General features: G+C 38.0%; 1 protein-coding gene across 9 annotated transcripts in view; it reads left to right on the top strand.

Moving 5' to 3' along the window:
- GRIA4 (glutamate ionotropic receptor AMPA type subunit 4) overlaps nt 1-26,468 on the top strand; it is a 224,590-nt gene that overhangs the window by 42,415 nt on the left and 155,707 nt on the right. The window lies entirely within an intron of this gene.

Raw genomic sequence — 26,468 nt, 5'->3', positions numbered from 1 at the left:
ATCAGATCATTTGTGTGTATAAATCCAGTTAATAATAGTTAAAAAAAAAATCTTCAAAAATCTTTATGAAAGTTGGATATGTTTTGATTACTGAAAACACTTTTTTTTTAAGAGCTCATGATACTACATGATACATTACGTAGTTAAATATTACAGAGACTGCATCACACGAAGTGAAAAAGGTAGGTCTGGAGTTTATATTCATGGCTTCAACATGTAGATGTCTCTGTTTCATCTCCAAGTGAAATGAAAGCTGAATCCTAAACCAGCTGCTATTTCACTACTTCTTACATGTATGAATGTAACAGGAAGAGAATACAGTATAGCTGAGTACAGCAGATTGAGCAGAGAGAGTAATAAAAAAAATATGATGATATCTTTTTCTAAAGAAATATCTGTATGCTTTTCATGTATTCACTTGTAGTTGATGCCCTTCGAGGACTAGAAATTGGAAAGAAACTCCTGGTTCAAGCCAGGAGACTCTGGTACAGCTCTGCTTATGTGTACACAGGGAGTTTTGGCCCCAGCTGGCTGCAAAGTTTGATCCTCTGGCAAAGGCAGATAGTCTTTTCTGCAGTGAGCTGCCGATGTTTGCAATACTGGTAACCCAACTCCATGTTGCAGCCTCAGCCTACTGTCAGGAAAGTCTGTGCGGGTGGCCGCTGTCTTCCCTGTTTCTCTGATCTTTCCCTTGTTTATGTGGGGAGTCAATCATGTTAGACTGAAATGTCTTCACTATTGATGTAAGATTTAAAAAAATATTTTGCATTGAGGATCCGAGTTTAGTAAGCACGTGTGGCCTCCATTTAGTTTGCTTTGCTGTTGTCATGGTGATCTCCAACATGGAGGTGGTAAAAAATGGCCTGAGGTAGTATTTGCAGCTGTTCCAGTATTTGCAACTGTAAATCAAGGTGCTGAATGTGTGTCTGTGATCTTAGATGGAGGGTTGTAGCCTTCTAATTAGCTGTGAATTTTAGTTTCTAAAATAAATGTAAATATTAAAAAAATAAGCCCTTGAAATGTATATTTATTTAATTTCATAGGACTGTATTTTAATTCCAGTGCTGTCAATAGTACTAAATGTAACTGTATATTGTGCTTTGAGGTTATATATTTCAATTCTTATATTTTCCTCAGTCACAGTCTAGGGTTTTGTAGTCCTCTCAGGTCCAGCAGCAGAGATAGTCTTGTAAACATTAATTTTCTCCATAAAAATGTCCTTGAAAAATAATTCTATGCAATTAGCCTCCTACCATTTTGTTCTGCACTAACTACAAATACAATGTTTTACTATTCATTGAGTCTAATTTATATTAAGTCTTTAGATCAGGGCTGTAATTTCTCTGCCCATTTACATCTGTGATACTATGTAAAGTTTTCATATTATTGAACTAAACCATAATTATCATAATTTATCATTTTTTTTAAATTTTGTTCAATAAGGACTGGTAAAGCTGTTTAATTATAAGGTGTGTGTAATGGGGAAAAAAGTTGAAGGGGATGGAGAGCTTTTCTCAGACTTTGCATTTGTCAGAGATGCTCTGTGGGGAACTGAGGAGAATAAAAGCATAGTGTGTCTAAGGTTGCTAGTTTCTTTTGCACCTCCTTCAGAAGTGTAAAGAAAGTGAACTTTTCCAAAATCTCTTCACAGAGCTCAAGGGCTCTGGAATCATAGGAGACTCTTCCAGAAGGCCCCATATTTCCTTTGTGTCCAATTATGTTGCTACTCAGGCAGATGTAATGATCTGGGAATGGACATAGCCGACAGGATATCTTGTGGCAGTGTCCATTGGGATACGGGGCCACATCTGTCACCGTACACTGTGCAGTGTTATTCCTTTGCAGCTGAGAAAATTTTCCTCTTGAAACTGAGAATAATAATTCCCTTAGGTGATGTTTCTATCTTATCAAGCCCTTTTTACATGACTTCACTTTTCTTAAATTATGAGGTATCTTCCTTCAGCTCTGAAGAAAACTTGCCAGATGTACCTACCCATCACTGGCTCCAATTCAGACTGTGGGAAGGCAGCAGAATGGTTGCTGCAGAACTGTCCTAGCAGAGTTAAATCTGGATCTATCAAAGCTATTGCTTCATTTCTCTATATGTTGTCTCCAAACCTGGAAGCTCAGTCTGGAGTCATATGAATCTGTGATCACAGCTTGCAGCTTTGGGTCTGAAAGCTTAGGACGATTCTAGCAATCCCCATCCAAGTTTTCTGTATGGCTGAATGTGGTTCCTGGCTAAAATACTCATACAGCCAGCAAACCTGAAACCAGTTCTAGTTAGTGATCACTGAGAAGGACCTTTATGTACAGTACTCAGTATGCAGTCAAGATTAAGCAGGTCTTAGCTGTACTCATGCATGTATGTGCGTGATGCAGAGATTGTGTCACTGAACCAACTTAAATCAAGGAAAGAAGAAATATATGAAAGGATCCAACAACACAGCTGCTGTCATTGGATTTGAATGTAAGATTGAGGCTCTCAGCTTGCATACTGTTTGCCATGGGAATGGAGGTCTGGAGGGAACAAGGTGCTGAGTATTATGGCAGAACACATTCCTGAGGTTTTCCTGAAAGATTTCCCATATTGACCCCAAGCACAGAGCTGGCCAGATAGCTTGTGAGCCATAGCTATTATATATAGCTCAGTGATGGAAGAAGATCATTGAAGTGCTTTAGAATAATGCAAAGGGAAACAGGTTTGCATGTAGGACATACAGCTCTGGTAATTTCCTGAAAGCAGAGTTTTTAGAGTTAATCTAATTTGACTGAAGAAATCCTAACAGTGTCTGAAGAATTCCATGAGTTTAACTCACTCAGAGATTTAGGTGACAGTCAGACAGTGATTCAGTATGTATTTGCAAGTTCGTTTTCAGTCTGATATTGTAATTAGGAGTTCTTTAACATATATATGTGTCTTTAAGTGTAATAAATTGGATGGCAGAGGTTTGTCATGTACAATATATACATATATATTTACATTTCTTCTGTAGACCCTCCCTGTGCAAAGAACTGTCTTTGAATAGCCTACTGTCATTTCAGTCTTGCTTTTCTTGAGATGAAAATTGGGAAGAAAAAAAGAAGTTGCATTTTCCCTCGTCCCAAACAAAACTGACATGTTAGCCAAGTTAACCTCATATAACGGCCACTGATAAGAGCATGTGAAAAGTTAATGCTTCAATTTTCACTGCATTTTTTTATAATTTGGTAACAATAATAACTGTTGGTAAAAACAAGAATGCATAGTAGTTTGTTTAGTCTCTCTTCTTTTTTTCAAGATGCCTTCAGCTACCAGGAAAATTATTTACTATGTCACAAAATTTCCTGCCTTATTAGTTGAACGAAAATATTTCCCTACAGATATTTTCACATTTAATGCTATTTCCCATATTTCACAAGCTGTTTGCAGTTTAAACTTAATCATATTTGCTTCTCTGTCATTGAGGCCTTTTAGAATTACCTTAGAGATCCAGATCTTATTTGGATATTTGTGGCATAATTCGATTTGACATATCGTACTTTGTTTATCTCAGTTAATGCCTGAAGGCTTGATTCTAATCTCAGACATGCAGAGGCAGAGCACTAAATTTGGAATAAAATCTGTATCAGAGAGTCTAATAGCAGTCCCTGTCCAAAACAGTTACTCTGCTCTCCTCTTTTCTCCACAATGTGCTAGCTTGGAAAGATGTATTTGTATTTTGTCTACAATGAGATAATGACAGGAATTGGAGCCAGCCTGCAGGATTTTAGTCTCCTGTTGCACTCTCTCTCTTTCCCTGTAAAGCTAGCACATGAATATACTTTGTTTACTGGAATAAATATGGCTTTTGAACTTTAAAATCTACTCTGCCACAAGAAGACCTGATCACCTCTATTTTTGCTTTTTTTTCCTTTCACTCTGTTTCTAATAATGCAGAAATTTATTTATAAAATTCAGCTTTTCTCGAAAGTCAGTCTGGACTGATGACATCCCCGAAATAACTTTATGCTTTTTTATTCTCATGAGTCAATTAATTAATCATTATCCATAATTTGTATTTTACCCTCACTAAATGTATGATATGTTTTGGTTGATTTTTTAGAACTATAGAATCAGAGAATCATTAGAGTTGGAAAAGACCTCCAAGATCATCTTAGCATCAATATTTCCCCATTACACCATGTCCCTTACTACAGCATCTGCGTGTTTCTGGAGCACAGATATCTTCCTATCTTTGCATTACAAAGTTTTGTAATGCCAGTCATGCATATGGTTAGTGCAATATCTATAGTCTCAGGGTGCATCAAGATTAACTCCTGTGTTTTTTGTTTGAAGTACAGCGAATTACAATCCATAATGTGGTTTGTTTTCCCTTGTCTTGTATGTGTGGCAAAACTCTGTCATCTTCCTCCTTTCAGACGGACATTTTCATCAGTGGATTTGGTAATATAATAGTGTCTGCCACCATGCTGGTTTTTCATGTTGGTGATGAAGGATGGACATATTTGAAAGCAGGAGTGCTTAGCTGCTATACAGTGCTTTGCCCACATTAATGAGTAAACTGGTATGGGGAACCTTGCTGTGTTCAGTTCTGAGAAAACAGCACATGACAGGAAAACCCTGGTAAAAATAGCTCACTGCTTTCAGTTGAAACCCTGAAACATATTTGCCAAAACATTGGAGCTGATCTTCCAACTAAGAGCTGGGCCTCTTCGTACTCCAGCCACGCTGTCTTTTGCTCATCCCTTACTTAGGTGTGCTGTAATGCAACTGGAGAACTTGAATTGCTGAAAAGTACATCTCAGCTTCATAAGTTTGCAGATGATACACAGTAGGGAGGATTGGCTGACACACCTCAAGACTGTGCTTCTTTACAACTTCTTTACAGTAAGGGTGACAGAGCACTGGAACAGGTTGTCCAGGGATGTTGCGGAGTCTCCTTCTATGCAGATATTCCAGATCTGATTGGATGTCCACTTGTGCAACCTACCATAGGGAACATGCTTTGGAAGGGAGGTTGAACTCAGTGATCTCTTGAGGTCCTTTCCAGCACCTGCAATTCTGTGATAATTGCCTACTTGTGGCAACTGATCCCTAAAGAGAACAAATAAAGGTGTAGTAAAGTAAAAAGAAAAAAAATCAATCGTGCTGAAAATTAATGTTTCTAAATAATTTAATTTCTTATTTGGATGTTTGTGTTGTTTTGGAGAAAATACAACTTTATTAGGAAAAGACAAATGATTATATTTACTCATTATTCAGAAGTTGTGTATACAATAATTAGCACTATACTTTTTCTCAGATTTTCAAATTATGGAGTACAAATAAATTCTGATTGCCAATGATTTATACAAAAGTTATTAATTTCATTATAATAGAATGTTGATACTGTAGAAAATTATTAATGCAGTATGCATTTTAGACAAGAGTAGTCCAATAATTATTGTTACTATTAGTATTCTAATACTAACAAAATTTACCGAGCCCTCTGGAAACAGAAGACAGCACAGCCTGTATCTTAAAAATGCATAGAGCAGTGAGAAGAGATGTAATACGCAGACAGACAAATTGATGCTAGCAAATGTCTCATTATTTACAGGTTTGCTACTGTCTGAGTTTACATTTAACATATTTGCAGTATTTAAGCTGTTGCTGTCTGCACTAATCCATCTAAATCAGTGACCAATCTGTGGCTCTTGAGTAGCTGACGTGCAGCCCCCTGGCAGTGCAGTGTGCAGAGCTGTGGTAAGGCTGCCTATCTCAGTCATCACTGGATAAATAAAACCCACAGTCCTGGGAGCTGGAGGACACTGCCAAAGCCAGCTTGGCGCCGAGGAACATGCTCACACCAGGCCCTGTCTGGTCTGGACAGGAAAAGCTTCCGTGTTAAGTATGAACTCTTCGAGGGTTTTGCACTTATTTCCCTGCTCCACTGCCTCCCAGTCCCATGTGGGAATATGCTTTTGTTTTAATCCTTGTGAAGCTCCTGATACTTTGCATGTATCATCAAGATACTGGGTCTCTTCTGATCTTTTTTCTGCAACAGTTCCCAGCTTAAAGGGAAGTGGGTACCATAGATGTGCCCACACCATGCCCTCTTGAAAGCAGACTGCTCCAGGAGAGACTCAGCAAGGAGTAGGGGAGCTTGTAGTCAATACAAGTGGCCTTATCTCAGAGGAATTTAACAAATACAGCATAAATAAGGGTGTCGTTACTACTTGCTCAGAGGTGAGGCTGTGATGAGAACGAGTGAGGGAGAGTGGCAGAGATGACCCTCACACATACCTCCATACAGGCATCCCTGGGAATGAGAGTTTGATGAGAAGCAATAGGAGGACAGAGAAAAGATGACTTAGATAAAATGTAAGAAAAAAATCATAGTAAGTGTCAGACATGACTTGTGCGAGTGAGTTGGGTGAGGAAAAGCATCTAGGGGTCGTGGTTGATATCAAGCTGAACATGAGCCAGAAATGTGCCCTTGCCATAGAGAAGACTATATAGTATCTTGAGCTGTATTAGAACTCCACTGACAGCGGGCCAAGGGAGATGGTCCTGCCCGTCTGCTAGGCATTGGTGAGGCCATGCCTGGAGTCCTACTTCCAGTCCTGGGCTTCTCAGTACAAGAAAGACCTGGATATAGTGGTGATACTTCAGCAGAGGGCCACCAAGATGATGAGGGGCCTGGAGAACCTCTCTCACGAGGAGAGGCTGAGACCTGGGACTGCTCAGCCTGGACAAGAGGAGGCCTGGGGAATCTCATCATCGTCCATAAATACCTGAAAAGTGGCTGCAGGGATGTCAGAACCAGACTCTGTGCAGTGGTGCTCAGGGCTAGGACAAGAAGGAATGGACACGAAGTGGATCACAGGCAATTTCTTAGGGAAATCAAGAAGTACTTCTGTGCATGTGTCAGCAGTGGTGAACTGGAACAGGTGTCCCAGAGGGGCTGTGGAATCTACTGTTCGGAGATCAGAAGCCTCCTGGACATGGTCCTGGGCACCCTAACTGAGTAGGGGTTGGAGCAGGTGGCATCAGAGGACCCTTTACACGTCATTCTGTGATTTTGTAAAAATTATGTCAGAACTGTATGGAGAAAAATAAGTGCTTCTAGAGGAAAGCAAATATCTCTTTTTGGTCACGGTGAGTTTAAGCAGATAGTGTGAAATCATGTGAGTTAGGTTGATTTATGGAATTTAATAAATGGAGACAGGACATCACTGAAGAATCAGTACATGACTTTTACCTAACACTGTTTGAGCAATCAAATTAGCAAAAAAAAAAAAAGTGAGGAAAAAAAAAACCACAAAAACAACCCCCCCAAAAAAAACAACTCCAAGGGGAGCAGTCTAAGGAAAATGCTATATCAGTTGTTGTGAAAGTAAGGGAATCAGTCAATATAGTAGACAATTACATTTGAGCTGAAAAAAACAGAAATACCATTCACTGTTTTCCAGTTTCTCATCTGATAGTAAATTAATATATGTCAATTGGCTTAAATTTACAATAGCTAAAAATCAGACCATCATTAATAAAACAGGATGGCATATATAAAATGGACCAAGAAACCCAATAAATAACTTATTCGACCTTTATATATTATTTATAAACGGCTGTGCATGCAAAGTGCTAAGCACTTTTCATTTTCATTGACTTAAGCATCCAGCCTGCACTGCTTTAGTACAGTGAAGAGGGAAGCTAGGTACATCAGAGAATTTGCCCCAGTCAGTGAGATATAGGCTGTTCTGTTGCCCTAGTAACATGAAGCAGCCTTGAAGTGACACCCAAGAGGAGATTTGAAATAGATCAGTACAAGAAATAACCAAGCCTTTATGGAACTGGTGGTGAAAATACAATACAAGAAATTGAAGTCCACTGCTATGGGTTAATTTAAATATAGTTTACATTTAAAAAGTTGTTCTTGTACAGTCTCTGTAAGGCCGATGTAAATCCTGTAAGGCAGATGAACTGCTTTTGGAAGGGTGTTAAATGAGAGTGTACTATTTAGGAAACTTATTGCAGGTCAAGTAATTATTCATATTAGGTGGCAAATTCACACCAACCAGCAAGAGGAAATGGAAGCTGGGACAGCTGTATGACTGCACATGGGAGGTGGATAGATGGTCATGGCCAGGATTTGCAGGATTTTGCACTGGGTGTTTAATGCATGCGTTCCCCAAAGCCTATGGACTTGGTGCTACAGATTGTCCTCCAGATCAGTGAAAATGTCTGCTACCAGAAGCTATGGCTCTAGCACATGTTACTTTGAGTTCAGCTTTGGAGACTAGAAAAACCTTCACAGTTCTATGCTTTCTCTGCAAGAATCACAGACTGGCCAGGGTTGGAAGGGACCTCAAGGATCATGAATCTCTAACCTCCCTGCCACATGCAGGGCCACCAACCTCCCCATTTAATACTAGACCAGGCTACCCAGGGCCCCATCCAACACGTGCAAAACTCTGCATTTTGCTTTGTTGAACCTCATCACGTTCACTCAGGCCCACCTCTCAAGCCTGTTGAGGTGTCTCTGAATCCTTTCCTTCCACCGTGTCAACCACACCACACAACTTGGTGTTGTTAGCAAACTTGCTGAGGGTGCACTCGATTCCGTCATCGATGTCATTGATAAAGATGTTGAAGAGCACCGGTCCAAAGACAGACCTCTGGGGGACTCCGCTCGTTACCAGCCTCCACCTGGACATAGAGCCATTGATCGCCATCCTCTGTCTGCGTCCTTTCAACTAGTTTCTTATCCATCGAGTGGTTCACCCATCAAATTCACATCCCTCCAATTTGGAGATAAGGATGTGGTGAGGGACCATGTGAAAGGCCTTGCTCAAGTCCAGTAAATGACATCAGTCACCTTTCCCTTGTCCACCAATGCTGTCACTCCATCATAGAAGGCCACCAGATTGGTCAAGCATGACCTTCCTCTGCTGAAGCCATTCTGGCTGTCTCTGATCACATGCCCATTCCTCATGTGATCAAGCATGTCATCCAGGATGATCTGTTCCAGGATCTTCCCAGGTACAGAGGTGAGACTCACCGGCCTGTAGTTCCCGGGGTCCTCCTTGCTCCCTTTCTTGTAAATGGGAGTGACATGACCCTTCCGCCAGTCATCTGGGACCTCACCTGACAGCCACGACTTTTCAAATAAGATGGAGAGCATCTCGGCAACCACCTCAGCCAGCTCCCTTAGAACCCTGGGATGCACGCCATCCAGCCGCATAGATTTGTACACATTCAGTCTCATGAGGTGGTCTCAGACTTCCTCTGCCCTCACAATGGGGGGGATTTACCCCACACGTGGGATTTAAGAACAACTGTTGTAAACATAACTGCTTTCCTCCCTCAGATTTGATTAGACTGAATTTTCCTTACGATTGAAACAACAACAACAAAAAAACTGTTACCTTTTTTTTAACTTCATCAAGTTTTGTATAAATCAGTATAGACAGTCCAAGTAAAACACTTTATCTGACATCACTGGAGTTTCTTATAGAGTGAATTAAAGATGTGCCTTTTCTTCTCTTAAACATTAAACATTTTTTTTTTTTTTTGGTCTTCATGCATTCTGTCTCTACTGAAATAACTCAGTTTAACTGCATTACAAAATAAGGTTGTGGTTTTTTTGTTTGTTTGTTTGTTTTGTTTTGTTTTGTTTTTAGAGTAGAGAACAGCACTCACAGTACATTAGGAGCTTTTCAGCCTCAGTGCTGTGGGATGGATACCAGCAGATTTCATCATTCAGTATGTTTTCATGTCAGTGTGACTTTTTTCCACCCTTCACAATGTGCTCTGTTTTTAACTGTTGATAAAGCAGTAGTGCTGCTATCTCTGCCTATGGGGCAGCTAATCCATACATTCCAAGGCAGCATAGGTTCTTTGCATTCAGCCTAACTTACTCCTTAGTTTCACCCTATCCTACTTCATTTTACAGTTTATGCAAATATTAATACCTTTTTTTCTACTCTTCTATGATTTAAGCATGTGCAGACAAGCAGCTACTAGTTTTCTATCATTTATAAAAATTTTTTCTGATGGTGTATGCTTTAAGAAGGCAACTTTAAAATAATTTTATCTTTTTAGTCTTCTTTCTACCCTTTCTTTATTTATCTTTTTATTTTTGTATTGCTAAAATAATAATAAGCTAAAATAGTCTTGTGCAGAGTGCGGTGAGTTCACCTCAGCGAAACAACAAATTCCCACCTAGCTGCTCTCTCATTCAGTCTTCAGCAGAGCAAGGGAAGAAAACAGATCTCTTTCGTCAAGGTAGGAGCAGGAAATAAACATAGGATTTCTTTCCACACTACTTCATCTGATCCTTCACACTCTCAAGTGTTTGGTTTTTTTTGCCTTTTCCTGATCACTTCTTCCTCTTCTCATATGCTGATGAACTTGGTTCATGCCCAAACTCTCTTGGTGTCTCTTTTACTCTTCTGGACAACATTATCAGTTTCACCTTTCTACTTGCTCTGCTTCATTGCCTTCAGGAATAAACCATTTTCCTTCTTGGGCTTCTTTTTTGTTTTTCAGAAATCTGGTTGTTTTCTTCAGCTTTGGATGTTTGGTTAGAAATTGGTATAGCTACCCTACTGACTTTACATTTGCACTCCTGTATAAACATATATTTTGTAGATGTAATAGCATTTCCTCTCCTGATTCTTTATCCACAGTTATATTTGGTTAAACAACATAAAACATCTTTCCCAGACTCTGGCATTGTACTCCTCATTGAAAATTACACTTTTCTTCGCTCCACGAGCTAATCTTCACTCTAATGTTTTCAGCTTATTCCCCTTTCTTAATCATAGACGATTTAAATATTAAGGGACTCTTCTGTCAATAGGACAATTAAAACTCACAGATATTGAAAGTGGGAATAATTAGATTCCAAAGCTAAGTTTTTGCAGGGAACTGCATAGGCTTTCTCATTGTGAAGAAAGCTTAACCATATGAGTTATCATTTGTCAAGTCCATCTCTGGATAGTTTTTGAGCATAGCAGACAGTGCGAATATCTGGTTTCATCTTCCCAAGTTTAAAAATGTGATCACTTCTGTGCTGTATTTAACAGTCTTGCACTCCAGAAACAAAATATTATGGATAATATTTAAAACAAAGCAAAACATTTTCCTTTACTAATGAAAACATAGAAGTTTTCTGGTAGTTAAAATGTCAGAGACTCCTAATTTCATAGACTTGATGAAGTTAAGGAGTCTCCATTTGTGGAAATATTTAAGAGGAATGTAGGTGTGTCACTGGGGACGTGGTTTAGTGTTGGGACTCGGTTGGGCAAGTTAGATCTGATGATTTTCCACCCTAAATTATTTGATAATTCTATGATGTAGATGAAATTGGAAAAAAAAAGTTGCTTTTCCTGTCATGCAGTATAATCTGTGACACAACCCTTTAATCTTTTTTTATTTAAAATGGAGCTATTAGTTCTCATTGTAAGTTTTTTATCATTTTCACATTATTTAGTTGGGTTTTTTTGACATAAGAAAGCTCATAGATGTACAGACCAAAACTGGAGAAAGTCAGCAAGTAATAGTCTATGCAATCAAAAAACCTTTGTGTGTAAAAAAATTCAGCATAGACAAATATATATATATATTTTCTCCTGTTAAGTATATAAAACAAAATAATTACAGGAGACGACTTGAAGGTATACATGTAAATATATTTTTACCTCTTTATTTGTGTTCTGTATTTCCTGCTGTATCATCTTATGTTTTGTCCCTATTATGTGTTTAAAAACTCAGATAAGAATGCAGACGTAATTTGAAGAAAGTAGTCTTAGAAAGAGGATATGTTGTATTTTTTGTCCACACAGAACACACAATAACACAATCAGAAAAATTGTCAGCATTCTGGATGAGAAAGGGCACTCAGAATCAGGCACCGCTTAAGGCACATCTCACTGGCTGCTTGATTTCCTGATTGCTCGGCATTTTGCAGAAGATTGGAATTACACTAGAAGTAAGCTTATGTGTTTTGTACAAATTATTTACTACCTCTTTGCTGCAGGGCTATCACAAAAACAACTTGGCGCTTTTCTGCTTTTTTTGCAGAGGACCTTTTATGATCAAAGACAGTGATAACCTTGCCTCACCAAATCAGATGAGTATAAATCAAAACACAGCACTCAGTGCTAAATACTCAGTATCAGACAAAACATCAGCAGGTGTCCCAAGTCTCGGTGTTTCCTTCTGATGCTGTCATTCCTTCATTTATCCATTTCTAAGCAGAACCATTCCTAACCATCAGACTTCATGGTGAAGTGTCCTGTGCTGATCAAGTCTTATCCTTCCTGGAGAAAATACATTTAAGATTTTCAGTACACCACCATTCCCTGTTTCTCCTCTTGGCGAATCTGAACTTTTCTTGTGTGTGACATTCCTTAAATCATAAATTGAGGAAGTATATTTCAAAGACTTCTTTTTTCCTTCCCAATCTCCCCATTAACTGCACACAGATTTTTATAGACATAATCCCTATGTTTATATAGTATTATAATTTTGTTAATGAAGGATCTGCTTTGCCTGTACAGGAGCTGATGTCCACAGCTGTGTTTCATCATTTACCTTCTTGAGATAATATGAAGATGTGGCAATAAATAAATAATAGTACAGCAGAACAAAATTCAGCTTCTATAGCAAGCCAGTAACTCTATTCTGATATGTCTAGACACATGCCCTAAGCTGCATACAGTGCCAAATAATCCAATAGTGCTGCTTAAAATACTCATTGATACATGCTGTTTTATTTTCTGATGCTGAGGGATGACTTCAGGGTAGATTGTGGCTTTATGTGAGCACACACAAATCCCAGTGACTTTGAAGCAAGGTGAACCCACACAGGCCTGTGATGTTGTCCCTCAGCCTTTATGGCAATACAATTATTTAATCAATTGAAGTTGTGGTTTTGTCACACTTCATAGTGCACCCAGTCAATAACAAATGGTCGGTCTGTATTTCAGTTTTCAGTAAGTGACTTGGACTAAAATGTGTTCCTGATTGTGTTAATAACATTATATCAAAAGATCAGCCGTGCATAAGCAAGCATGACTTTCATTTCCTTCTTGCAGTTACAAATTTGGCACAATGTAAAAAAACATGACTACCAAGCACAAATGTAATGTATAGCTAGGCTCATATTTTCAGAAGCAGATGTATATTTATCTTGATTGGTATTGCCATTGATACCCTGTGTTTTTAAGAGCATTTTGTGTGTTTTATTTTTGCTTTAATAGCAATGCAGACTTTGTTCATGGCGTTTAACTACTGCTTACAGTGCTCAGTGGAAATTGTGATGTCTTGCAGAGAAGTGCTTTTTAACCAATAATAAGCACAGAAGAGTGCTTATTAACCAGTATTTGATTATTTGCCAGCGGTGTCCTGGGCTAAGTGAATAGGAATAGAGCCAGCAGGTCAAGAGAAGCAGCAACCCTGTGAGGATCTGGGAGTGCTTAGCTTGGGATGGCTCTGAGGGACTAACAGCATCCCCCAGTGCTGTGGGGAGGACATCCATTGTATATAGCTGGGTTTTTAAGTGGAACAGGGTGGGAAGATGAGAGACAATGAAAATGCACTGAAACAAGGGTGATTCTGACTATAAGGGAAAAATAGCCCCCGTGAGCACAGTCAAGCTGTGTCACAGGCTGCTCAGAGACTGTGCAGTCTCTGTCACTGGAGGTTTTCATCCCTGACCAGGTGAAGCCCTGAGCATCCTGGTCTGACCTCAGAGCTGAGTCTCCTGTGAACAGGAGGACCTCCTAAGCACCCTCCACTTCTGAATCACTCTGTGATCCTTACTCCATTCCTACCCTGCATCCTGGTAGTTTGAAATTTGTTTGTTTTTCTAAATTTTGATCTTAACTAAGTGCATGGATAAAAAGTAGTATGATAAGGAAATCCTGTGGGGTTTGCCAGCACTCAAGATATGACAAGGAACTGAGATTTCTTTAGGCCTCTAAGTGCAATCTTCCCTGTTCTCACAGTCCACTGAAGGATAAGCATCCCTCTTCTTCAATCTAGAGAAAGCGAGTCTAGCAAATTAAGTAGCTGGTTAGTACTGTCTTTTAGTAGTATTGTATTTGGAGGAAGAATCATCCAGCAAAGAATAACAAGTGAAGCAGAAATATCCGAACATTAGAAATCAAGAAAATACAAGAAGTACACAAGTAGGACTGGATTTTGTGCAGCTCAGTTCATTGAGACAAACATTAAAACTAGTAAAACCTGCAAAGTACAATGACTCTCCCTAGATTATATTTGATCTTTGGCAAAGGAATAACTGGTGCCAGGCAGCATCACTTTCTTTCCTGAGCTATGTTGCTATAGAAGCATAAGTACTGTGGAAATTTCATAAAAATAGAAGAAAAAGAGGCTGTAGAGAAAGTCAGATTTTAAAAAGACAAGTTTTTGGTGCTTCTGTGTGCTTTTTCTCATATTCAGCAACTCTTCTGCTTCAAATCAAGCTGTGAAAAATATTTTATGCTGTTACTTTAATAGCATCTTTGTTCCTTTGTGAACAAAACAAATCAATCAGGCTAAGGCTAGTCAGTTTGATTCTGGATAGCAGTGTAGAAGAGAAAAATCATAGAATAGTAGCGTCATAGAATCACAGAATCATTAAGGTTGGAAAAGACCACTCAGATCATCTGGTCCAACCAGCAATCCTTCACCACCACACCCACTAAACCACCTCCCTCAGTGCCACAGTGCTTTGCTCCATACATTATTTCTGGCTGTTTGAGCTTAGGTATGCTATCAATATTTCATTAAATATTTGGTTCGCTGCAAAAGTATAATCAATGTTTACTGAAGTTGTGAAAAAACTATTTACCAAAGTTGATTTTTGTTGGTAATTGTGTATTTATATATTAAAATTCTGGTATCTAATTACCACTGAATCTTCTTTATGTAGATGTTCGTAGATCTTAAAACATTTTAAGCATACATTTAATGTGACTTTAAAAAATAATTATTAAAAAAAAAACAAAAAACATGGTATTTAGGTAGTCCTGGGCTACCTAAAATTGTTAGGCTTTAATGGCAGAAGTACTTTTAATAAATATGCTACTGTGTGTGCATACAAAATGTTGTGTTCCAATCCTTATTCAGGAAAAAATCCTTTCTGTTAATAATTTTTTTTCAGAAACAGAACCCAAAGTAAGCAAGACAGAGACTCAGAGAGAAAGGATTACAGCTTTTTTTTTTAGTACATTTTGCTAGAATCATCAAAACTGAAAAAAATGGTTTTAATATTATTTTATTTTAGAACTAAAAATAAAAGACTAATTGTATAGTTTTCTTTAAAATTCTACCTACAGTGTTCTGCCTTCTTCTAATAAGCCTGTAAGCAAAACCAGTCCATTATCCTAAGACAGTCAGACTCATCCTGCAAGGGAAGTAGTTCTGAAGTAGTTCTGCACTTCTGTGCTTGCGTGATAGATTTGGTTTGGGTGCACATTTCAGCAGTCACATTTCATCCACCAACTCTTCAGCCTCTCTTACTGATTTTACTTTATTTTTTATATTATTTTTTTAAATAGCAAGAGGCTTGGAATTATAAAAAAAAGATACGCTAATTAAGACACTAAAATATTTTAAAGATACACAAATGTTAATAGGATTTCAAATAGGAAGCAGCTTGAGACCACTGCCGTAACTAACAGACCATTTAAAAATTATTAGCACAAGGCCCAGTGGACCAGTAGTAAAGTACAGCTGTCTTGTACAGTATCTGCACAGCCCCTAGACCCTGACTTTTACTCCAGTGATCGCAGCTGTGGACTGTGCTGAACTAGTTTTGCTTATTTCTGCAAATGCCAGCATAGAAGCTGCTAGCCTTACATAATGCCTGGAGTGATAGATAGAATATTTTGTTATTGGTATAGCAATCCTTACAGCAAATTAATTTAAGTACATCTGACTGGATCAGCAGAGACATGTTCATACATTATTTACATCAAGATGTTAAATGTTTTATTAATTTTCAGTGGTTCTCTTTTACAGAGAGACAAAGAATAACAGATAGGAAAATAGAGTGCATTGCTCATTGGGTTGATCAAACTATTCAATGAAGTGAAGGGCTGTGCTTTGGTCAGCCCTACAGTCTAAAAATAAAATGAAAAATAAGCATTTATTTTGAGAAGAGGTCTATTTGAACATAAAGTGACAGCTATTTTGAATCTGCTCTGATGACTGTGACAAAGAAAAATATTTTGGAGCGGCAAATTCTATTTGACAATCTTCCTCCTTTCCCTCCAGGGCCCCACAGTACACCCACCTTTGGTCCGTTCATAGAGATAACAGGGTGCCAACTAACCCATCTCAGCTCCCTTCTTATCTCTGCTCTTTTTTAAAACCATCACAAATATATTTCCCAGCTCAGTAGAAATTCCAATTATAGATAGTCCATTTCCAACTGCCGTATGGATGAAGCCCAGTTCCTGCCAAAGATGTGTGAGAACAAAATGAGAGGAGTTGTGCTCCTGTTTTAAACTGTGAAGTTGTGGAAATACTTGTTTTAGATGGAGGCACAGAGAGACCTGAAAACTTGACATGGATAAAACAAGAATAATGACAGATAACTTAAAAATAAATTGTATTCCTGCTTGCTTTTAGTTAGTCAGTTTCCAAATACAGAAATCATGATTTACCTTGAGAATGTACATTTTTAGGGAAATGAGGAAAACTCATCACATGTCAAAAGATCTGAAGCATTGCATAAACCTAACATTAACATCTGCTTTAAGATTGAACCAGCAATTTCTGAGAAGCAGTTTTATTTCTTTGCAGTTATGATTTTAAACCAGTGGGTTGTACTGACATCTTTTTGTGTATTGGGAAATAGTGTGAAAGATTACTGCGACTGAAAGATTCTGACATTACTGTAGTCAACAATGCAATAACACAATTTAGTTATATGCTAATGAAAATTAATTGACTTCAATGCCAGTTGGAAATTTCACTCTTAGAAGACAATATGCTCTATGTTAGGCAATTTCAGTCTTTCATGAAAGGTCATGTTGTTTACTGAAAGGCTCTTTGACTCAAGGAGGGCAGGTCAGGCCAAGCACCTTTACCTACATCCTACAGGCTGTGTCTATTGAACCCAGGAGCTCCTGTTGTGGATAAATAACCATTTTGTTTGATTTTTTTACAGGCAGAGTTATGAAAGAGATGATCATTCATCACAAAAGTCACAATGTGATTATTTCATGTGAAACAATATTTAATGAGTGGTAAATATGCTTTATTCTCACACTGAATGTTAGATTGTAAAACAAAAGCATGTTTATTTCTATAAATATCTTCTGAATGAAATAAACTTTTCTTGCTTTTCTAAGTATGGAAAAGTATATAAGTAAGACAAACATGTTAGCCACTGTTTCAAAATCAAGTATTTTTCTTTGGTGTATCTGCTTTTTTCTTTAAAGACACCGAATAATAATTTCTTAATGTCATAATATCATAGTATTTTAATCCTAATATCATAATCCACAGAATGGCTTATGTTGGAAAGGACCTTGAAGATCATCCTGTTCCAACACCCTACTACAGACTGATTGCCACTGATCAGATTAGGCTGCAAAGGGAAGCTAAGTTAATGTTGGGCTCATTTTATAGTAGAGATTTATAAATAATTAATAATATCATGACATTGGAATTTGTGATCTATAGAAATAGAAAATGATATTTTACAATATATGTGCAGATGTGTTTATTTATGCATTAAACCATTTCTTAAGTCTTGTCTTAAATGAGAGGAATTATTTAGGAACAATACTCCCTTCATGGCATATGACTCTGAAACCTGCTTTTCTCATCAAACAGTTAGAGCCTAAAGTCATTAAGCACAGGGGCATGACCAGAATCCATCTTGCACTGAGATGTGATGAAGCTGGTCTTCCCTTTACAAGTGGAATGGCTTTCATTTAAATAACCTTGATTGAACAGTTCACTTATATTTTATTTTTTGAATGGTAATTCCTTTTTCTCACTACTTTAATGATTATATGAGACCTGCACCCATTTAGGAATGCCTTTTATACATTAAAAAAAAAAAAAAAAAGCAGAAAGATTAGTTTTTCAGTGAAAGAAAAAACATCTCAGTGTGAAAAAATGAAGGCAGTGGAAGATACATTTCCAGTAACCCACACTAAGCATTTGATTTTAAAAGCAGCTAGCTAAATTGCAGCTGATTCTCACCAGCATGACTGTGGGAGGCTAAGAAGGCACACGGGAAAAAAAAAGAAGAGGAAAAAAAAATAAAAAGAGATGGCTCTGAGTTTCTTATGCCTTGGACTTCTGACTGGCCCTACACACATGGTAATCCCTAATGTCATTTTGATAAAGGGTGTCTAAAAGTCCATTAGCTATGGTCACTGCATTATCTGGGGAAAACAGGCAAGCTGCAAGATGCAGAAAAATCTTCATTGCAGCAAGATGATCATAACAAGGCTACATAAAGGGAAAAGTACAAGTGAAAGAGCAGGCTGTTTGAGACTTCAGCATGAAATACCTGAAGTAAATGTGATCTGGAGATGCATAGAGTCACCCAAACAGGCTATAATGCAAACTTCTGGAAAAGCAGGAGAGAAACTGTTTTGGTATGGTTTTGTTTTTGTGAAGTTTACAGTAATAATGCCTATGACATTTGAGGGAGGGCTGAAGTATGAAGAAGGCGATGCAAGAAATCTTAAAGAACTGATGCTGAACAAACCAGTGATGGATAATATTTACGATTATACTAGTGATTCTTTGAAAGTATTTTTTTTTCATTGCCATGACTTTGTATGGTACACAAGTATTATAATCTTTAATTTTCAGATTGTGATACTGAAATTGACATGTCTGTGGCCAGTGGAAAGTACGTAAAATGGGAGTTAGAGTGAAAATACACCAACACGTTTCTTATCACTTAAACCACCATGTCTGTGGCACCATTTATCAGTTCATTAGATCAAGGCTGACAAAAAGTAAAAACGAGATCACAGAATTTATACAGTATTTCGAGGAAAAGTCAGAAGCATCTAAGCATTCTGGGACAGTCATCATTAGTGACAGTAAAAAGATACAATCCAACATAACATACTCAAAAAGTACATTCTGGATGTACGTGAAAAAATGAGTTCCACGTCTTTTTTTTTTTTTTTCCTTTTTTTTTTTTCTTCTTTATTTTAATTTACTCTGATATACAATATAGAAGAAAAAATAATGGAAGATTGAAATCTTATATCTAGTGGAAATAAAACCAAAATCCTCCAATGTGAGAATACAACAATTAGCACTTTGCATGTTTTGATCCCTGAAGGGCTTCTAAGAAGATGCCCTTGATTTGAAAGTAGCTGTGGCAGAGCCTTGTGCACTTACCTGGCAACTGCTATTCTTTCAAAACAGCATCAAAGGCTGCAGAAGGCAGGAGAAGATTTTCATTTCAGTGTCTTGATGGGAGGTTTCTCTCCCTGACAATGTGATACTTTGTTCCATTTACATGCAATGATACCAGCTTTAAATTCTGCTTTGTGCCATGACTTGGAAGGAAGGAAGGAAACAGAAGAAAAAACAACAAATCCTATCAAAAATACTCAGAATCTCTTCTTATGGAAGTCCCACCTGTGACAAACAAACAAACAAACAAAAAGTAAAGTTTCAATGACAAACACCTTAGGACCCTCAATGTAAATGCAGGACCTAGTTAGACACATCTTTCATAATTTCCTACCTTCTTTTCCTTCCTTTTCCTACATGTTTCAGAGAGCTGGGAAGAGATTTCCAAAGTCAGAGAGATCAGTTAGGTGACTACCCCCCTTTTAAAGACATATTGAAGCTCAGTAACAAACTTACCTCAGTATTTCAAAAATTCCTTTATTTCAGCTTCTAATTACAGCAGAGTTCATGTTTTTGATTTAGATCAATTGAACTAGAACAAGGTTTGATTTAAAAAAGCACTGATTTTTCCAAATATGAGGTATAAATGATGATAATGCTGAAATTGCATCCACTGAACAGTTTAGGTCAGGAGCCTTAACATATGCTTTAATATATTGTTCCAGCTCTCAATTTTCCTACTAAATTCAGTAAATTCCATTCAGTGACAGCTTTGCTTGCAAAAGAACTGCAGAATTAGCATCTTTCTTCAAAAAGAAGAAAAAAATGTGTGGTTTTCTTTTTTTTTTCTGTGAGAAGTACTAATACTTGTTCTTCTGCATAAGAAAAATCTGTGATTAAGTAGCTATGTTTAAAAATATACTTTTATCTAATCAACTACCCATTTGATTAGATGCCCTCCTATTTAAAATAGCACTGATTTTTTTTTTCAGTTCTTCTGGAAAGAAAAATATCTGCTTAAATGTGCTGATTTTCTTCCTTTTCAAGATAAAAAGAAACGGGAAAGCTATATATTGTAGAAAATTGGGCCATCAAAGGATTACTTCTTAAAACAAAATTCAGACTTGTCTTTGTTCTGTTTCATTAAAGTTGGATGTGGGAAAAGGTTTTATACAATATTACATTTTTTATAAGAAATCAAGCGCCTTTTTTTTTCCTCTACAAAGGAATGTCTGGATGAAGTTCAGACTTGAACTGAAACAAATGCCTTGTCATGTAAGAAAAAGAATCAATGAACAACAAAAAATATTTAATCACACAGGCAATCTAGATGCATTATAAGCCATGAATTCTGTAGATACTCATAAATGATCAAGATGAGCTTTCCCTCAACTAACAAACTAAAGATTTTTCACACAGATCTCTAACCACCATGTGAGTATCTGAGTTGAAATGTTGACTTTACTGAAGCAACTGGGAAATATATTGCTGATTTCATCATGTTTAACTGTTAGTCTACTTTAATCTACATACAATCTGTTATGCCTCTTTAAGTTTCTATTCTGAAATAAAAAAGAGAGAACTGTCGACATTTTGTCCTTGAGAAAACCTGACGGGATCATGGGAACTGTTTACCAAATCCATTGGTCTTAACATTTTCTAAATACTTCTCTGAGTTTGAGAAGTCTTGCTGTACACGTGGTGCTGATATCATTGTCAGTTTTTAAAAACAGCCAAAAAAGAACTTCTGTACCAATGTGGGTTCTCATTCATATGAAAGGTAAATGCTGCATGCGGATTCTCTTTGGGAAAGTGTTCAAAGAGGAAGCTTTGGTAGAATTAGAGAAACACATGTTTAGGTGCATAGCCAGATGGCTCTAAATGCCCATGGTGTGCGGACTGGGCCACAAAGGCACAAAGACTGGTTAATTTACTGCAGAGAGAGCCATTAAGTACTTTTAAAAATTAGAAAAGATTTGTTAGCATTCAGCACATGTGAAATTCATGAGAGGAGTTCTATCAAGCAGACTTGCCAAGGCATAACTTAAAGAGAAATTTTTAAAATAAACCCAGTGGATAATGTTTCTTGTTGTGTAAAAAAGTTCCATTGGATTTAAATGATTTGGAATTATGTATTAATGAAAGTAAAATACCTTATGGGTGGAGAAATGTTCTGATGGAAATTACTAGAAGATTAAAATAGTTTTCCTCATAGAAATTTATGAAAGGCTGAGCTATTTTGTGTTCTCCATCAAGAAATGAGAGTTGTCAGCACTTTCCAGGAAAACAGAGATACACGGTCTTTATCAGAGAAATGCCTTCAGCCCTGGCTAGAAGAAATCAGTGCCCTCACTGTGTGACAAGGATTTCAAGAAAAGTCAGCTCCAAATCACACTGAAACTACAGATGGACAGGGAAGAAAAACACATAGGACAAATTTCTCTAGTGAGATTTTAAAAACCTATAATATTAAATGTAGTTATCTAAGTGTAGATGTCAAGTCTTTCCAAGTTGCAGTCTATTTTTATTGCCACAAATAAGAGACACGTATATACAGTGTGTGAATCAGAACATCCATCTTAAGCTGGGATGATCCATTTTCTGGACATACCTTTTCCTGTTTTAGAGCTGGGAAAACAACCAAAAAACACCTTTTTGGTGGAGGGCTCAAATGAGACAGTCCTCTCATCTATCTCTGTGTGCACACATACCTAAAGGACATAGATGCCCTTTTCACAAATTTTTGGGGACTGGCAGGGAGAAAGCTTTAATCAGTGTTTTAATTTGAGAAGAACAAAGCTTGCTCCATAGGAGGCATGGAGTTCGGCAGTTGAATCTACGAGTCAGTGATGCCTGGTCTCTGTGGCCCTTTTTTCTTTTTTGTTATTTTGGGCATTTCTCAGAATAACCTTCTTAAGTTAATGTTCTGTAACTTAGTGACCTGGTGCAAGACATCGCACAAAAAACCACTATATTACAGTGTTCATACAGATTTTGAAAGAGGAAAACCCTGTGCATGTTAATTAAGCTAATTCAATTTCTTTTTCCATTCAGTAAGCAAGAAATGCATTATTATGTCCTACTGTTATTTCAGGAACTTGTCTTTTAGACACAATTCACTAGAACTGTTTCTGGAAATTTAATTATTAATTTAAAAATGTAACACATCTGTGGTATAGTTTTGCAGTATTTTCTCATGTCTGCAGTTGCACAAACAAAACTATACTTCCCAAATTACTGTACGATATAGTAAACCAAAATTTACTATTTTTTAAAATGTTTTTAGTTTTTTTAATAAGCTGGCAAGTCACAGATGTTGGTAGAAACCCACTGCTATGGGTTAAGATGTAAAGGAAACTCACAAAGTCACTTTTCTGTGACTTGTTTGATAGACCCACCTGCTGATTTCCAAATAAGTACTCCTGCACACTCTTTACTATGTGTTTAATTCTATTTATGAAACTAAACGCATTAACTTCTAGGACAAGTACTTATGTGGTCTGTTTCTTTGGGTTTTGGAATTTACTATAGAAAGTTTACAAAGTACAGGTCCATTAGGTTTTTAACATAATTAACATAATTATTTATATTGTGTCTCACCCAGAGGCCACAGGTGAGAAAGTTGAACTAACTATGCTGTTAATCTATTTTGAAACATCTGAAAGGAGGCTGGCCTTTCTGTCAACTGCTCATAGTCTGAAATAGACCAGACAGTTGAAATGCTCGGAAATTAAAGATGGGAATCATAGACTATCCTGAGATGGATGGAACGCACAGAACCAACTGAGTCAACTCCTGGATCCACACATGAATGTAAGATGATTTGACCTGGAGTATGAATTTAGTTTAGGAGGTTCAATGCCTGACATACTGGGCTTCACAGAATCACAGAATCACAGAATGGCCCAGGTTGGAAAGGACCTCAAGGATCATGAATCTCCAACCTCCCTGCCACATGCAGGGCCACCAACCTCCACATTTAATACTAGACCAGGCTGCCCAGGGCCCCATCCAACCTGGCCTTGAACACCTCCAGAGATGGGGCATCCACAACCTCTCTGCAGCCTGTTCCAGCACCTCACCACTCTCTCTGTAAAGAATTTCCCCCTGACATCCAACCTAAATCACCCCTCCTTCAACTTAAAACCATTTCCCCTTGTCCTGCAGTTATCTATCCTTTCAAAGAGTTGGCTCCCCTCCTGTTTGTAGGCTCCCTTCAGGTACTGAAGAGCTGCAATGAGGTCACCCTGCAGCCTTCTTTTCTCCAAGCTGAACCAGCCCAGCTCCCTCAGCCTGTCTTCGTAGGGGAGGTGCTCCAGCCTCCTGATCATCTTTGTGGCTCTCCTCTGGACCTTCTCCAGCAGCTCTCTGTCTTTCTTGTATTGGAAGCTCCAGACCTGAACACAGTACTGCAGATGGGGCCTCATGATGGCAGAGTAGAGAGGGACAGTCATCTCCCTGTCCCTTCTGGCCACCTCTCTTCGGATGGAGCCCAGGATACCATTTGCTTTCTGAGCTTCAAGAGCACACTGCTGGCTCACGTTAAGTTTTTCATCCACCGGCATCCCCAGGTTACTTCTCTGCAGAGCTGCTCTCAAGGGCTGCTCTTTCTAGCCAGTATATATGCCTTATAATTATTCAGCTATATTGTACGAGAACAAACATTTAATAAGTATTTGAGAGGATAGACTTTGTGACTCAGTTTGCACTTTTTTTTTTTTTTAACCAGAAAGATCTAGTCTCTTTTTGTTCACCTCAGTCATTTACTGTATTAAAATATAGAGCAATAAACCAATTTCTGTTACAGTAACAATGCAATATTATTTCCAGATAGAATGCTTTAGGCATAGTAGTACCAAAGTATGATGTGTGCTCTCTGAAGGCAGAGGAAGATAATTTTTTTTTGCCTGAAGAAATTTGTGTTGAAAGGGCAAAAGCAGACTATGTGAGGTCTACAAAATTGAAATAATCATGGTTATGATAGGTATTTCTTTCATTGGACAGAGAAAACATAACTTATAAGAAACTCTTCCATTTTTCCCTTATTTGGATAGCAGTATTTAAATATATATTTTTCTATGCAAGACAGTTTTTAAGATAGCGGTAAATTAGCCCTAATACACCTGTAAAGTTTTTAATCTGCCCATTTTATATAATACTGTCTTCTGTTCTATAATTCTATCCATCATCTCATATTAATGATCTAATTGATGAAGGTACTTCATTAAAGTGGTCTCAGTGCTTGGAGTTTTTCTTAATGCAAGAGCATAATTTAGTATAAAGTCAGCAGTCTTAATCATAAACTCAAGGAAGAGCATATTTGTGTGAAATCTATTCTTGATTTGGGGCAAGATGACGGAAAACTACATAGGGATGAATCTGGATCACTTCCCGTGTGATGTGGAGCCTTACCTGACTTTGTGTCCCCTTCCAGGAGTTGGAGGTCAATGGAGGGATCAGGTGGAGATGGATCAGGGAGAATACAGGAGAAAGAGATGTTGAATTCTGTGCAAAAGCAAAGGAGAGCTGTTTTGACAGTTTAACAGGGAACTCTCATCTCAAAGCTGTTTTAGGAGTTGTACTTAATCTCTTCTTAGGTCTTGGAGCTCTCATGCATATAACTTGATAAATCATTTGACCTTGGGAGATAGATCTTTATCTGGATGAAATAATTTTCTCTTCTGTGCTGCATTTAAATTGAAGAGTTTGCATCTTCATAAAACTAGTCTATTCCTCATTGAAGGAGCTCAGTGCTGACAAACACAAGTGCACAGCAACAGAACAAACTGGAGAACACAAGAGTGTGATCCAGGGCTTGACAGCATTTCAGTCACTCATCAAATGAAATCCTTCATATGCTACTATGGTGGCAAGGAAAAATGCATACCTACATAGATATTTTATATGAATTTCTTCTGAAGTTGAGAAAGCGTGTTAGGCTTTTGTGGCAAGATTATGTCATGTGGGACGTATCAGGGATGTCCATTGTGAGAAGAAACCAGGAGCTGCCCCAGTTTCCAGCTAGCTGTAGTGAGTTCCAAAATGGACCCACGATTGGCCAAAATTGAACCCATCAGCAAACCTGGTGGCATCTCTGTGATAACATAGTTAAGAAAGAATAGCTCAGCTGTGAGAGAGAGGGGTGAGAAAATGGGGGAGAAACAACCCTGTAGCCACCAAGATTGGTGCAAAAGGAAGGCAGCAGGTGCTCCAAGCACAGAGCATGTATTTCCCTGCTGCCCATCAGAGGCCCATGGTGAAGAAGGTAGCTCTTACAGCCCATGGAGAGCCCATGCAGGAACAGGATCCTGGCACAAGCAGTTGTCTGTGGAGAAAATCCCAGGCTGGAGCAGTTTTTTGAACTAGGGTTGGTGGGTGACCCATGCTGAAGCAATCTGTTTTTGAAGGACTGCAACTCACCTGAAGGACCCATGCTGGTGCTTGAAAAAGAACTGCAGACCATGGGAAGAACCCATGCTGGAGCAGTAGGAGCCTAAAACCTAGAGGAAAGCATTTTTTAAAAAGAGGTCTGCACAGTGTTTCAGAGCCTGTGCCCTGGAAGTCTTGGAGGCATGGCTGTGAGGGATGGTCCTGCTACTTCCCTGCTAGGCTGTGAGTTGGCCAGATTCCTGCCTGTATGGTATAAACACTGTAAGCTACCAAGCAAAATTGATACTGTTGACAGACGTGCTCTGCTTACCAGATTTAGTTTTGTAAATATATTCTCAGCATGATCTTTCATTTGCAGCTTGAAGAAATCAGAAAATGTTGGGGTCTGACCAAATAATGAAACAAGGCCAATCTCACTTTCACAAGGCAGACTTTCACTTGCCTTGTGTCCTTTTCACAATTATTGTTACAGCCATATGTGAACTCTGACATTCCACCTGTTCTTTTAAACTATATGGGTGTAACTTTTGAAAATCAGTAGATAATAAGAAATTGGGATTATTTTTTTTTTAATTTCTTTTTTAAGAAAATGGTTTGTATTTAAAATGAGAAAGAAGACCACATGTGCCTTGACTGCATGCATCGATAAACACTGTAGTGTACAATTTGTGCCAGTATGGCATCACAATTTATTGTTTTTAACTGAAGGTCCCTTGTGTCACCCATTCTTTTAAAGTGACAGTACAAATATATAATA

Source organism: Lagopus muta, chromosome 1, assembly GCF_023343835.1.
Source record: "Lagopus muta isolate bLagMut1 chromosome 1, bLagMut1 primary, whole genome shotgun sequence".
NCBI lineage: Eukaryota > Metazoa > Chordata > Aves > Galliformes > Phasianidae > Lagopus > Lagopus muta.
Note: the sequence above shows the minus strand (reverse complement) of the source record. Positions and strands in the feature narration are given on the sequence as shown.